At 40.8% G+C, this 12,194-nt stretch overlaps 1 protein-coding gene across 1 annotated transcript in view; it reads left to right on the forward strand.

Moving 5' to 3' along the window:
* The window catches only part of KIF26A (kinesin family member 26A), a 110,017-nt gene that overhangs the window by 80,738 nt on the left and 17,085 nt on the right, over positions 1-12,194 (forward strand).

The raw sequence follows: 12,194 nt of genomic DNA on the forward strand, positions 1-12,194 counted from the left end.
CCCAGGTGAAACCAGGACATAGTGGAATACAGCAAACCTGTCATAGTAATTTAGAGATTCCCAGGTGGAGGAGGGTTTGCTGAACACCCTTTCTATGTGCGTGTTCTAGCACAGCCCATTTGTTGTGCCTGCCTCTTCTTCATGAAGCTTAGCACTTGGCTGTGGCACCAGGAATAACAGGGGTATTTCTGAGCTCTTTGCCTTAGGAAGACTTTTAAAGCACACTTGTATCTCCTTGTGCCTGCGGCTCAATAAAACTGTCTTTGCACCTCACTGCACTTGTGTGCCTGCAGCTAAGTTTAGCCAAGAGAGTTCAGCCTTTTTCCTCTGCTTTGAGGATGGCTGGTGGAGCTTACCAGCACGACTCGTGCCTCATGGAAAGCTCTCATTTATCTGGTGTCTTCAAACAGATCAACAAAGTCTAATAAAGATCAAGTGCATGATCCCAGATGGCAAGAGATTCTGTGCTTTAGGTAATGTGGTCTACCTACTTTCTTCATTAGTGAGCACAGCAGAGGGCTTTCAAAGGCAAGAGCTCTATCAGAATGCCAAGGTGCATGGCAGGACCTTGAGCAGCTATGCTGCTCAGCTGTGTGAGCTTCTCCTCCAACATGGGATATATACGTATCCCATGCTGGCAATATAGGTGTTATTTCTCTTCTGCCTGGCACACTACACCAAGAATTTCTAGACTTTATGGGTCAACAAGCTGCTGTTCACCCTCAAATGTCTCTATTGTTTAGCTCGCAGATGAAAACATTATTGAAGGTACTGTTTGTTTGGGCCCAGGGTCCCAGCTGTGTCCTTTTCACCACATACTTGACCACAATTTGGAAGAATCCTGTGCTGTGCTGGAGAGAATAAGAGCTCTCTGCTAATTGAATCAGCCCTTTAGTCTTGAGTTAAGATCTAGACCATCCAAATGGTGATGGGGTATACTAGTTACTAGTTTTAATGCTCCTCTTCTCTGATCCACAATTAAAAATAGACAATACCTATTAAATGTTTCTCTTAACCCATTCCTCTTTTGCAACTTTATACAATTTTTGCCCATAGGAAAAAAACTCCAGCAATATAGCTTCTGGTAAAAATTACGAGTCAGCACAAATGAAATCTCATGTATCCTAATTCTTAGAACTTGTGGTCAAAGGAAAAGTGTCAGTCCTATACAGGTGTTCTTTTAGTCCTAAACACTGATAAACACTTTCTCTGAGCAATGCTGAGGAGCTTTTGGTAGCGTTTAACCCACTGTGCAGTAACGTTCTCCATTATAATTTCATCTTCACCAGCTTCTGCTGATCAAGATTTAGTCAGCTAGTATCTTGTTATGAGGATGATGGGGATAAAGTAATTACCTTTCTTTCTCACTGTTTTAAGTATCATAGCAATTGAGAGAAGAATCAGCAAATGCTGGCAGATGTGCTGTGGTCCTCTGTTAACTTCAGTCCCTATTCTTTATAACAGCTTTTGACTTTACACTCCTCCTGGTTATCTTTTTTCTGTGGCTTTTTCTTGCAGCCTGTCCAATAATAAGTACAAGATACACATAGGGGACAGAATCAGTGATGGATTCTGGAGTCACTTTTTCCTACCGCAGCATCTGTGGCTGTGGCTGGTGCTCTCCTTGGTTTGTGTGATCGTTCCCAGGTCAGCAGTGTCCCTTGCCCTATTATTACTGTGTGGTTACAGTGGGTTAAGCAGCTGGTGGGGAAGCTGTTTCCTTCCTCGCCTCCTGGCTTGCTGCTGTTTTGTCTTTCATGGTTAGTTATGACGTGGAGGACTGGTTCCTTGCTAGTTTGTGCTGTACAGGTAAGAATGCAGCAGTGCTGATGGGCTGCCTAATTCCCACCTAATTTCACTTTACTAAGCTGAGAATGACCCACTGAGGATCAGTCCTTATTCTGCTCAAGTGGGTGATTTCTCTGAGCGCAGATAGCTTGACAAGTTTTAATTCCCTTCTTGTCAAATGGTTTCTTTCAGAGCAGGACAAGATTCCATAGAGAAATGTGCCTTTTCTTACTGTGAATAAAATTTAAGAAGAGTATAAGTTATGTGAGAATGAAAAATAGAGTAACAAACTGGAAATCCATGAAGTGTCCAAGATACTTCCATGGGAGTGATGTGGCTCCCTTTACGAAAAGCTGAAGAGGTGAATGATATGTCAGCTATGTGGAAATAGCGTTTATATTAAGAGGGAACTAGTGAGTAAGGCCTGAATACTACAATGACTATTATTGTCTGTAATGACACGCTCTAGGTAGTCCCGCTTCTTTTGTAAATCTGCTGAAAGCTTAGAGCAAAGTACGTGTTGAAACGCTTACAATGACCAATATGATTGGCTTTCTGTATTTCCCCTGCAATGGTAGTTCTTAACAATTTTTCTCCCCACTGATGCTCAAGGTTGTCTTTTAGCTGGTATTCAATACGTTATGAGACATAGGAACAGAATGTGGAAAATGTGATGTCACTTTGGGGCCAAAAGGGAAAAAAGCGCTCTAGAGGGAATCTAGAAGTATAGTGTCATAAGGCTGACTTTCACACCAGGCAACCAGACAAAGTGGTTGAAGCAATAATAAAGGTAGGAATTAGCAAGCAGGGATTATAGGGATCAGTTGGTGGAGCTTTTACAGGTAGAACACATACATTAGCATTCTGTGGAAAAGTCAGTGAGCATTTGAATAGGGTTGGTCTGGTTGATTGAGTGTATTTGGATTTTGAAAAAGCTTTTGACAAGTGCCCTGACCTAGGTTTCTTAAAAAACCCTAAGCTGTCATGTATTCTCTAGTGGTTTATTAACTGGTAGGAAACAAGAGGGCAGATTTCACACTGTAGCGAAGGTAGCAGTGGTGTCATTTGGAGGTCCGTGGTGTTCGGGGTCTTCCTAAATGATTTGGATGAGATGGTGAAGCTGCGTATTCAGAGCAGCCAAAGCTGAAACTGACTGTGAAGACTTGCCAAAATATCTCATGACACTGAAGTTACTGAGTGGATAAAGACGCAGATGATCTTTAATATTGATTAACACAAAGTAGTGCACATAAGAAAAGGAGCTCTAACTATGCATGCACAAACAATAAGCTGTAAGGAAATCAGGCATGACCGTAACCCATTTTACTAGCCATCACGGAAGCTACAGCATTAGGTTTGTTATCATGAGTCTGAGCTTCTAAAGATATGCTTTATTGACTGTTCAGGAGGCAAGAAGATTAAGTATCTTTAGTTTTAGGGGGTCTCTAACAGTATGTGACATAAATACATGTTCTTCTTCAGGCTCATAATGCTTAAGTAACAGTCACTCATTGATGTTTTTTTCTTTATTGGTCTTCTTTCTTGAGGTAATCTCTTTAAAGAAGTTTAATAGAGGATGGTAACAACTGAAGAAATGTAAAGATTTCCACTTCTCCCCCTGTATATATCTCTAAATTACCTTCTCAGAGGGGAGCTATTGCTGTGGCTGAGTGAGGGAAGAGCTGGATCCTAAGACTCCAGAGTGCAGAAGCAGCAGCTGTGTGTGTTTCGCTGCTGGTGCAGAGTTGGACAGCAGTAAGCCTAAACCTTTGCAAAAAACATCTCACCAAGCAAATGAACATCTGTACTTGGAATTTTAACTTCCTTATTTGATTTGCACTTTCAAAGCTGCCCTACCATGACTATTGGATTTTCCTGCCAAAGAAACTCCATTTGGCCAAAGCACCAATTCAGTGGAGAGCTTCCCCATGCATTAAGTCCTTTTGATTGTTTTTGAAGTTAAACACATAAGAATTATTCTTATATAATTATATAATTTAGGAAAGGGACAGTTGAATCTAAGGAACTCATTGAATCAAGCACAGGCAGCATCAGGACTATCTTGGGTGTTTCTGTGGTGACTAGAAATGGAATTATTGTCCGGCTGACAGGTCCTGTCAGTGGTTGTGGGACCTTGTCTTGAACTTGTGAGCTTGATGTGCATTTGAGGAAGGGAAGAGGCTTGAATTCCTGCTTTCTGTAAGCTGTATGACTATAGCAAAGGCAGTAACTGTGCATTGTCAGAACTGCTGGAGGAAGCAGGAATGTGAAAAGATTGTGATGGCCAGTTCTTACACTTGAACTCAGTTACTATTTGAGCCCAAGATCTACATTTGTTCTTAGTCTTACATCATCATCTCCATGCATACCATACAGTTAGTCTATGGTGAAATTGCTATGTGGCTTTTTATGGTTGAATACGTTTGTTGTTAGAGACTTACTACAGCAGAGAGCCTATATGTATCTTTTGCAATTTTTATTTATAATTTCTCATCGTTTCAAGTGCTCTCTTGGAAGGTAGGAAATAAATGTCTTATTAATTTCTTTTACATTTCACAGATACAAATTTTTCCCCTTATAATAATTTCAGCAGGAGTGTGTGGACTTGTCACATGATACAAATCTTTAATTAAGTCTTTTGCTTAATTTTCTTTACTAAGAGTGCAAAATGTTATGCATTCTTACAGGTGCTTGCAGGGTTTGTCCATGCTCAAGAATACCAAGCAGGGAAAAGTTTTAAAAAAACCCAACCAAACAAAAAAAGCCCTGTAGGTCTTCTGGGACCAGTTTTTCATATAATCAACAATAATCAAACTCTCATGCACAAAGGAAGATCCCACTACCAGTGCAGACTGGATACTGAAAGGAATTTTGCTTACTACTGATAAATGTTATGTAGCAAATTTCATACCTTTCTCTTGAACGTGCCAAAAACATCAGAGTCCAAATAATTTAGCTGAATCCTACTTAAAAGGCAATGATCCAGTACAGTATGATTCTTGTAACTGAATCATTTTTGTGGTCTCTCTGGGTGTTATTAAATTTAATGTCAGAATAGTAGGAAAGACGTCTGAAAGCCATTTAATATTGTCACTAGAAAGAAGTTAGATTATGCTCAATTTCTGACATTAATGTGCTACTTAAGATAATTTATCATATTGTGGTATTAAAAAAGACATCCTTTTTGCAGTGGCTGCCGTGTGGCATTCTAATTTGCTATTTTTCTTTAGCATGGTAGGAAGCCTTTTTCATGCAAAATGTTTTTTCGGGGGTTCTATTCAGCTCATTCTTTATAATACTGCATCACTTACAACAGCAACTTTAAGTGCTTGTCTCTTCCAAGGATCCTGTCAATTTTTTATGTTAGAATGACAGAATCCTCCTATGTGAGACAATTGAAGTGGAGCATTTAAAGAGAACCTGAATTGTCAGACATGTTTCTTGGACAGGTATATACATACTGGTCTCCATTTATGTGTTTTAGACATTTACTTTCATTTATGCTTTACCAAGCTGTAGCTAAGGTACTGCTAATATGATTTACTGATCATGCAGGGTTTTCTTAAGTGTGCTGTATGTCCCATTCACTGGTTCTTACAATGGTTTGATGACGGATAACAAATAGGTACTTAATTTTGTCATCTTTATTGCTGCTTGTTTCCTAATGACTGGAGTGTTATTTCTGATATAAATCATGTATCATACTAAGTACTCTTCTATCTATGTATGTAGTCCCATATCATCCAAGGTACATACATGCCTGCTGAAATGCCTTGAACTGCTTAAACAAAAATGTGGAAAAATTAGATAAAACCTCACAATTTCTTCTACTTTGTTTTCACCTTTAAAAATGAAATAGTTTTCTTCATGTCTGTTGGGAGTAGACAATCAATTCTTCTTTAATAGAGTACAATACAGAAGTGGGTTTTTTAGGTTCTCCCAGGGGAGCTAGATGGTCTATGCTAGCATGGCAATTTTGCATATAAATTTGCCATCCATTGGTAGTGGCAGTATATGAAAGGCTTGTAAGAACTACTCAGAGTAAACCAATTTAGCAAGGGTTATATATCTGTCAGTTACAATTAAATCCATGAAAAATATTGGCTCTGATCTAGGCCTTTTGTAATTTGATTTACACCATAGTTGAAAAATAAGTGATTTTATTGGAAAATGGTCTTTATTCAACTGAATGTGAATTCTTTGTAATTTCTTGCTGAGAAATCTTAATTCAGAATGGTGGATGTCTAAACATAGTCATTTAATTAACCTGCTGTTATACGCCATTTTGTGAACATCGGACAAAATTAACTTCCTGGCTGCACGATGCCTGTCAAGGATGTGTGTTTCCAGGGAATATTTAGTGTTCATTCAAATTTGATATAATGACATTTATTGCTAAAGACCAAATTGCTTGTTCATTTAGGGATTATGATACTGCTGTAATGCAGAATATGACCAGCATTTTTAGAATGGATTCCAGTACAGTGCCAGCACTTTCCCAAAATACAAAGTCAGAATTCATTTTAGTAAACAAGTCTTGAGTGCATGTATTCTAAAATTTTACATGCTTTTTAGTTCATTCCTTCTATTTTTTCCCTCTCATTCTGTCTAATTTGAAACTTGACAACTATATAAGCATCAAATGCTAACAAAGCATCACTATAAACACATGAACACTGCACATCCATTGATTTCAAAGGAGGTACCATATGTTACAGTTATGCCTGTGCTAACATATTTGGCTGGGTCAGGGTCTTAATTTCCTCAGCATTCAAAATGCCATGGAGTCTAGTCATTACTTAGTGAATTAGTGGGGTCTTCTCTGTCTACATGTCTTCCCCAAATTAAACTGCATAGAGTATTTGGCACCCTTCACTCCACTGAAAGGCGAACGACCAGCTTTCTGAGATATATATATATAGTATTTTCTGTATTCGTTGTCTAAAACGTAGTAGAGGTCTGTCATAGTCTTAGGACAGAATCCAAATCATCTGGTTCTTTAAGTGTGAGACCTTCCTTCCCCTTCATCTGGTCTCAGAGTTGATAGCCCTTCCATCTCTTTTGATTACGGGGTAATAATCAATGTGAACCTGACTGTCTCAGTCTCCTAGCTGTTTCTGTCTAAAATTGTGTAAGATGGTGTCATTCTCTGTTATCACTGGCTCTTTTCTCTACAAATTCAGCCTTGGATGTGATTTCTTCTGGGACGATGCATGCCTCACTGGTCTTGGAGGAGTTTTGTGTTCATTGATGCGTGGCTTTGCTGTAGCCCCATTTGATTCAGCATATCCAAAATATATGGGCTGTATTAGACAAAACTGATGGCTTGCCTCTGGCCATCAGTCTCACATTCATGTCAGAGAGTTGCTTTGAAATTTGCGTTTCATGGCTTTTTGGTCTGTCTCTTACTTTTTCCAAACCTGCTTTCTGACAGTGACATACGCTTGATGTTTGTTGCGCTATCCTGACCAGTCCTGCAGCCAGCCCATTATTTTGGTTGCTGTGACTCTCTCGTCCTGTTCTCCTCAACTCCAGCAGGTTCAGTATGCCGGGGGAGGGTCTGCAAATCATGGGTCTGCACAAAGGAGGCATGTGGGGATGGCACTCCTGGAGGAGTTCACAGCACAGGAACAGCGACTGCCACATGGTGACAGGGCAGAAGGTCTCTCCTTGTGACCCTTCGGTGTGAAACGGGGAAGGCAGTAGCAATGGAGGAGAAGGGCTGTAAGAGGAGGAAGGGCAGATACCAGCCAGGCATTGCATCCCTCAGTTTCGGAGATGTTTCATTGTTTAGGTCAGAACTGTTAAACATGCATCTATATTTGACTTCATAAGGGTCCAAGATGTCAAGGTCTCTAGAGTTTTGGCTCAGGGCTCCAACAAATTACTGATATTTGAGTGTACTGTATGATTCTGTGGTTCTCTAAGTGGTCACATCAGACGTTTCTAAAACTGTATGGGGTTTAGCTCCATAGTCCTCCATACAGCCATTGTCCTTGGCACAGGGGACTTTCTCCCCCTCCCTACTCTCATTTTATTCAGAAATCTGCCCTTTGCCAGTTTGTCTCCCTTAAAATTCTTTATGTGCGCCTAAAACTGCAGTATGACTTTTGTTTTTCTGCTACAGCATCCATCCACTGGGTTTGCCCTTACATAGCTGGAGCAAATGAATTCTAGCTTGCAGATGTTTGCTTTTATATCCTTTCTTTTCCCTGACTTCCACTGTAGGCTGACAGACAGATAAACTTCAAAAAAAAAAAAAAAAAAAATCCTTGAGTGCTATGAATCTGTCTCCCATTCTTGCCAGTGAAGGTTAAAATTACACCCATTGTTGTGCTGGGTGGGTGGGCCTCTGACCTTATGCCACCCATTTCTAGGGCTTTTCAAAATTATGTGCTCATTTATTTAATTTCTTTATCTTTTAATGGCATATTCACACTGTATTTGCTATCTTCTTTTCCCAAACACTTTTGATTTTAATAGGGTTTTCTTCAGCAATTTTGCCGACCTCCTGGTTCCTGCAGAAACATGACTTTGGAAAGTTCAGCAGCTAAGTGTTAACCCCCAGTGTATAAAACCCACCAGATTAGAGTCAGTTAATGAGATACTTCAGTGGGTTGCATGATTTAGGCTGTCTTCAGACACTGAGAAAAATGTTAATAATGTGCAAGTATTGTGCTGTTTGTGTTTCTTTTATTTTTATTTGCAGAAATTGAACTCAAATACAAACCTGTCCTCTTTTTCTATCAACATCCTCATTAAAATGGAGCCTCTATCCAATATTCAATGTCTGTATGAATGTCTATGTACAAATCCTTGTATCCTTGATAATGACAAACTTTGACTTGTAATTATTTTTCTTACTCTGCATCTTTCTGTGACATTGAAGAAGAAATACACAAAAGGGGGGAAAAAAAGGAGTTACTAAAAATCTGCAGTTCTAGCAGGAAGGGTCACCCCCATCGCAGGAAGGATGTGCCATCTTAGCTCTCCTTAAGGAGTCTAAAAGTGGTCAGGGCAGAGATGCGCTGAGCCTGAGATGACTTTTCTGGAATCTCCATATTTGTATTGTCATTCCTTTTTTGTATTCTTTCTCTCTCTCCCCACCCCTTGCCATTCCTTTTAGCACCACCCCACCCCCCCCCACCCCCCCCACCCCCGTCCTGTTCTTATTCTTTCAGACCGGTCTTATTCTTGCATTTCTTCATTCATTCTCCTCTAAATTCCTTATCTTCTGTTGTCTTTGCTTTGTGCAAGTGTTACCAGTAGCTGGTACCACTGCAGTTGGAACTGACCACCAGAAAGCTGTCCGTATTGTTGAATAACTGCCCGCAGAGGGTGTGATCCTCAGCGGGCCTGAAATTAATGTTATTGCACTTAATTCTAGTCATTAATTTTCCTAAGTAAATAAAAGCATTAGAGTGCAGTGCAGGTATTGCTGCTATGCTCCCCAGTTACGGGCCAAAGTTACTTTAAAATTTGCAGGTTCCCATGTTTCTTGAATCCTCCCCTCACTGCAAGCCCCTGTATCTGGATGATTTCCTGCACTGCATGTTGCTGTCTCTACAGGTGAGCATGCCTTTTGTGTAAGAACTAGATAAAGAGACCCAGGAGAAGATGCCATTAAGTTGATCCTTGAGGCAGGAACCATGCTGGCTCTGTAGTACACTGCTTTTTCTGCAGTACTGATCCCAGAAGAGTACTGGGATGAACTTCAGAGCGGAGAATATAAACCTGTCACTTAAGATTGGTCCCGAAACACAGGGGGGCAAGAAATGTAAGAAGAATAAATAGTATAACACCAAACCTTTCTTTTATGTATTTAGAAGCACGTGCATGCACCTGGGATCCGTCTGCACTTAGGTTTTGCTGTTGCAAAGGGGTATGTTTGAGTAATCTTTGTGCTAGTTGGTATTTTCCTCTTTAGAAGCACATGCATGCACCTGGGATCCGTCTGCACTTAGGTTTTGCTGTTGCAAAGGGGTATGTTTGAGTAATCTTTGTGCTAGTTGGTATTTTCACGAGCATTTCTGCTTCATTTCCGAGTGAAGTCAGAGTCTGGCTCAGCATCATGAATGAGTGTGACACATCATAACCCTACCATTTCTGGTAGGCATAACTTACAGATAGATTTAGTGGGCAGAAAAACTAAATTTGAAATCAGTGTTTTTCTACTCTGCCAATAAGCTTTTATGCACAAAACACCAGAAGAGGAACTCCCTCGGGCTGCTTTTCTTTTCCTCCTCCCATTTGTCTTGAAAGCTCACTTCCACTGTAAAAATGAAGATGACCCTGGAGGCCTGTTATGTTTGGGATCTTGATCCATTATGGGAAGCCATTTTAGTATCTTTTTGCTTCAGAGAGGTGGTCTCAAAAAGCTGATTTGACACACAAGGTTTTTCTGGGAGTGAAGCCATCTTTGTGTTAGGGAGAGCAATACTCTGATGGAGGTAACTTGCTGTTTAGGTCAGGAGGAAACCAATTTTCCTCTTATCCAAGCTCTGGCTGCTATAATCTAATAATAGGTGGAAGAGAGAACAGAAAGGACTGTTTAGAGAAGTGCTTTGAAAACAGCATATATTTTAAAATTCATTTTAATCAAGTGACCCTGAAGTGGGCATTTGTATTTTTTTTAATATATATTTTTAGGTGTTGGGGTTTTTTTCCTGAGGGAAGTTATTTTTCTGAGCACCTTGGTAGCATGTCAAGGTTGAGCTAGCAGGCTAATACACAAAGCTGGCTTCATGGAGCTTTTATGGGGAAACAGCCTTGAGTGTGTCACCTCTGATGCACTTTGCTTTTGAAGCAGCTGTTTCATTTATTCTAAGGTTTGCTTATTTTCTGGGACTGTATTTTCATATTCATATCACTATGAAAGGGGAAAGAAAAGAAAGTATTGAAATCAGGGGACTGCTTGAGTCAATAGGTGGAAGAATTTGCTGCTACCTTTGGTGGAGTCTCCTGCAGTGTTTTCTGGAGGGGTCGGTTGTTTCTTAGCCTCTTTGTTTGGAAAAAATGTTGGGGAAAAGCTTTTATAACTGCTTTCTGGAAAATATTTTCTGTGAGGGTGCTTGAGTAACTGTGCAGGGATGCCTGTGTACAGCTTTGCCCCCGTAGAAAGTAGGAACTGGAAAAATGAAATGGTTGAGGACCTAAATGAAATCTTCAAATTACCTACCCTCCCCAGTTGATAAAGGCAGGGACAGTTCAGCATGGTGCTTACTGCTGCACCCACCTGTCTGCTGCGGATCATCCTGGCTTGGACGCTACATTTCGCTTGCGCCCGCTGGGTGCAGGTGCGTATGCCAGTACCTTGTCATCTTGGCTGGTGTGAAAGGCAGTCCTAGAGGGTGGCTCAGCCTGCTCTGGGCTCTGTTCGTTGCCTGCATTTCCCACGTTGTGCTTTGCCGAAGTAGTTTTTCAGCTTTGGTTCTTCCTTTGCCATTATTTCTTTGGATACAGGGGTGACAGGGAAGTGCTGAGTGTAAAGCGCGTTTTTTTGTAAAGACACAAAGAATGTGTCAGTGTAATAAGTGCACGCCATTTTAATGAAATAACATTCTCAGAACATAATAAATAGAAGTCAAATTGTTCTGGCAGGCTTAAGGTTAAATTTAGCAACAAAAAGTTACTGAAGAGGAGGATCATTCTTTATCAGAGATGGATACTTTCCAACCCAGTGTCCCCATGCAACATGCAGCTCAGGGCTGGAAGCGGGCCTGACTCGGATCAGCAGGCGACTGCGTGCTCTGTGTTTGGAGGGTTCACCTGGTGATTTGCAGCAGAGGGGCCGCTATCTGTCACTCCCCTTCCCGAATCAGGCGCAAGTGCTGTAAAAGGAGTGGGTGTTTTGTGGGTCAGTAGTTGCATTGCAGAAGATGAAGCTCCTGATGGGCGCTCTGGAGAGTACAGGTCTATATTGTTCCAGCTCTGCTGGCTGTGGTGCATTATAGCCATGGAGGCTCTTCACCGAGTGAAACTAGGTAGTTAACGCTGGTGCTGTGAAAGTTGTCTGGTAGTTGGATAAGGAGATAATACTGTTGTTCAGCTTGTTACTGAAACATTTCACATTGGCCATGGAAAGTCACTCTGGCTGAGCATTGCTTTTCTCTTAAGTTTGATCTGCTGGGCAGTGCAGACTTGAAGATCGGCAAAGTGATTCACTGTGCCTGTAATAGTCATTTACTCCAGTGCAAGGTGTATAAAACATGCTGCTTCTGACCTGGGAGCATTTCATAAGGATAAATGGTTGTAAGTGGGTGTGAGGCAATATTTCACGGTTTTTCAAAGTAAGAGTATGATTTCCAGGAAGCTTAAAAGAAGCAGGTGTGCAGCCTTTGCTGAACTTTAGTGAGACCCAGTCACTTGGCTCCCATAAGCGGCTTTGGAAATCACAGCCAAGACGT

Source organism: Pelecanus crispus, chromosome 6 (assembly GCF_030463565.1).
Source record: "Pelecanus crispus isolate bPelCri1 chromosome 6, bPelCri1.pri, whole genome shotgun sequence".
NCBI classification, from domain to species: Eukaryota; Metazoa; Chordata; class Aves; order Pelecaniformes; family Pelecanidae; genus Pelecanus; species Pelecanus crispus.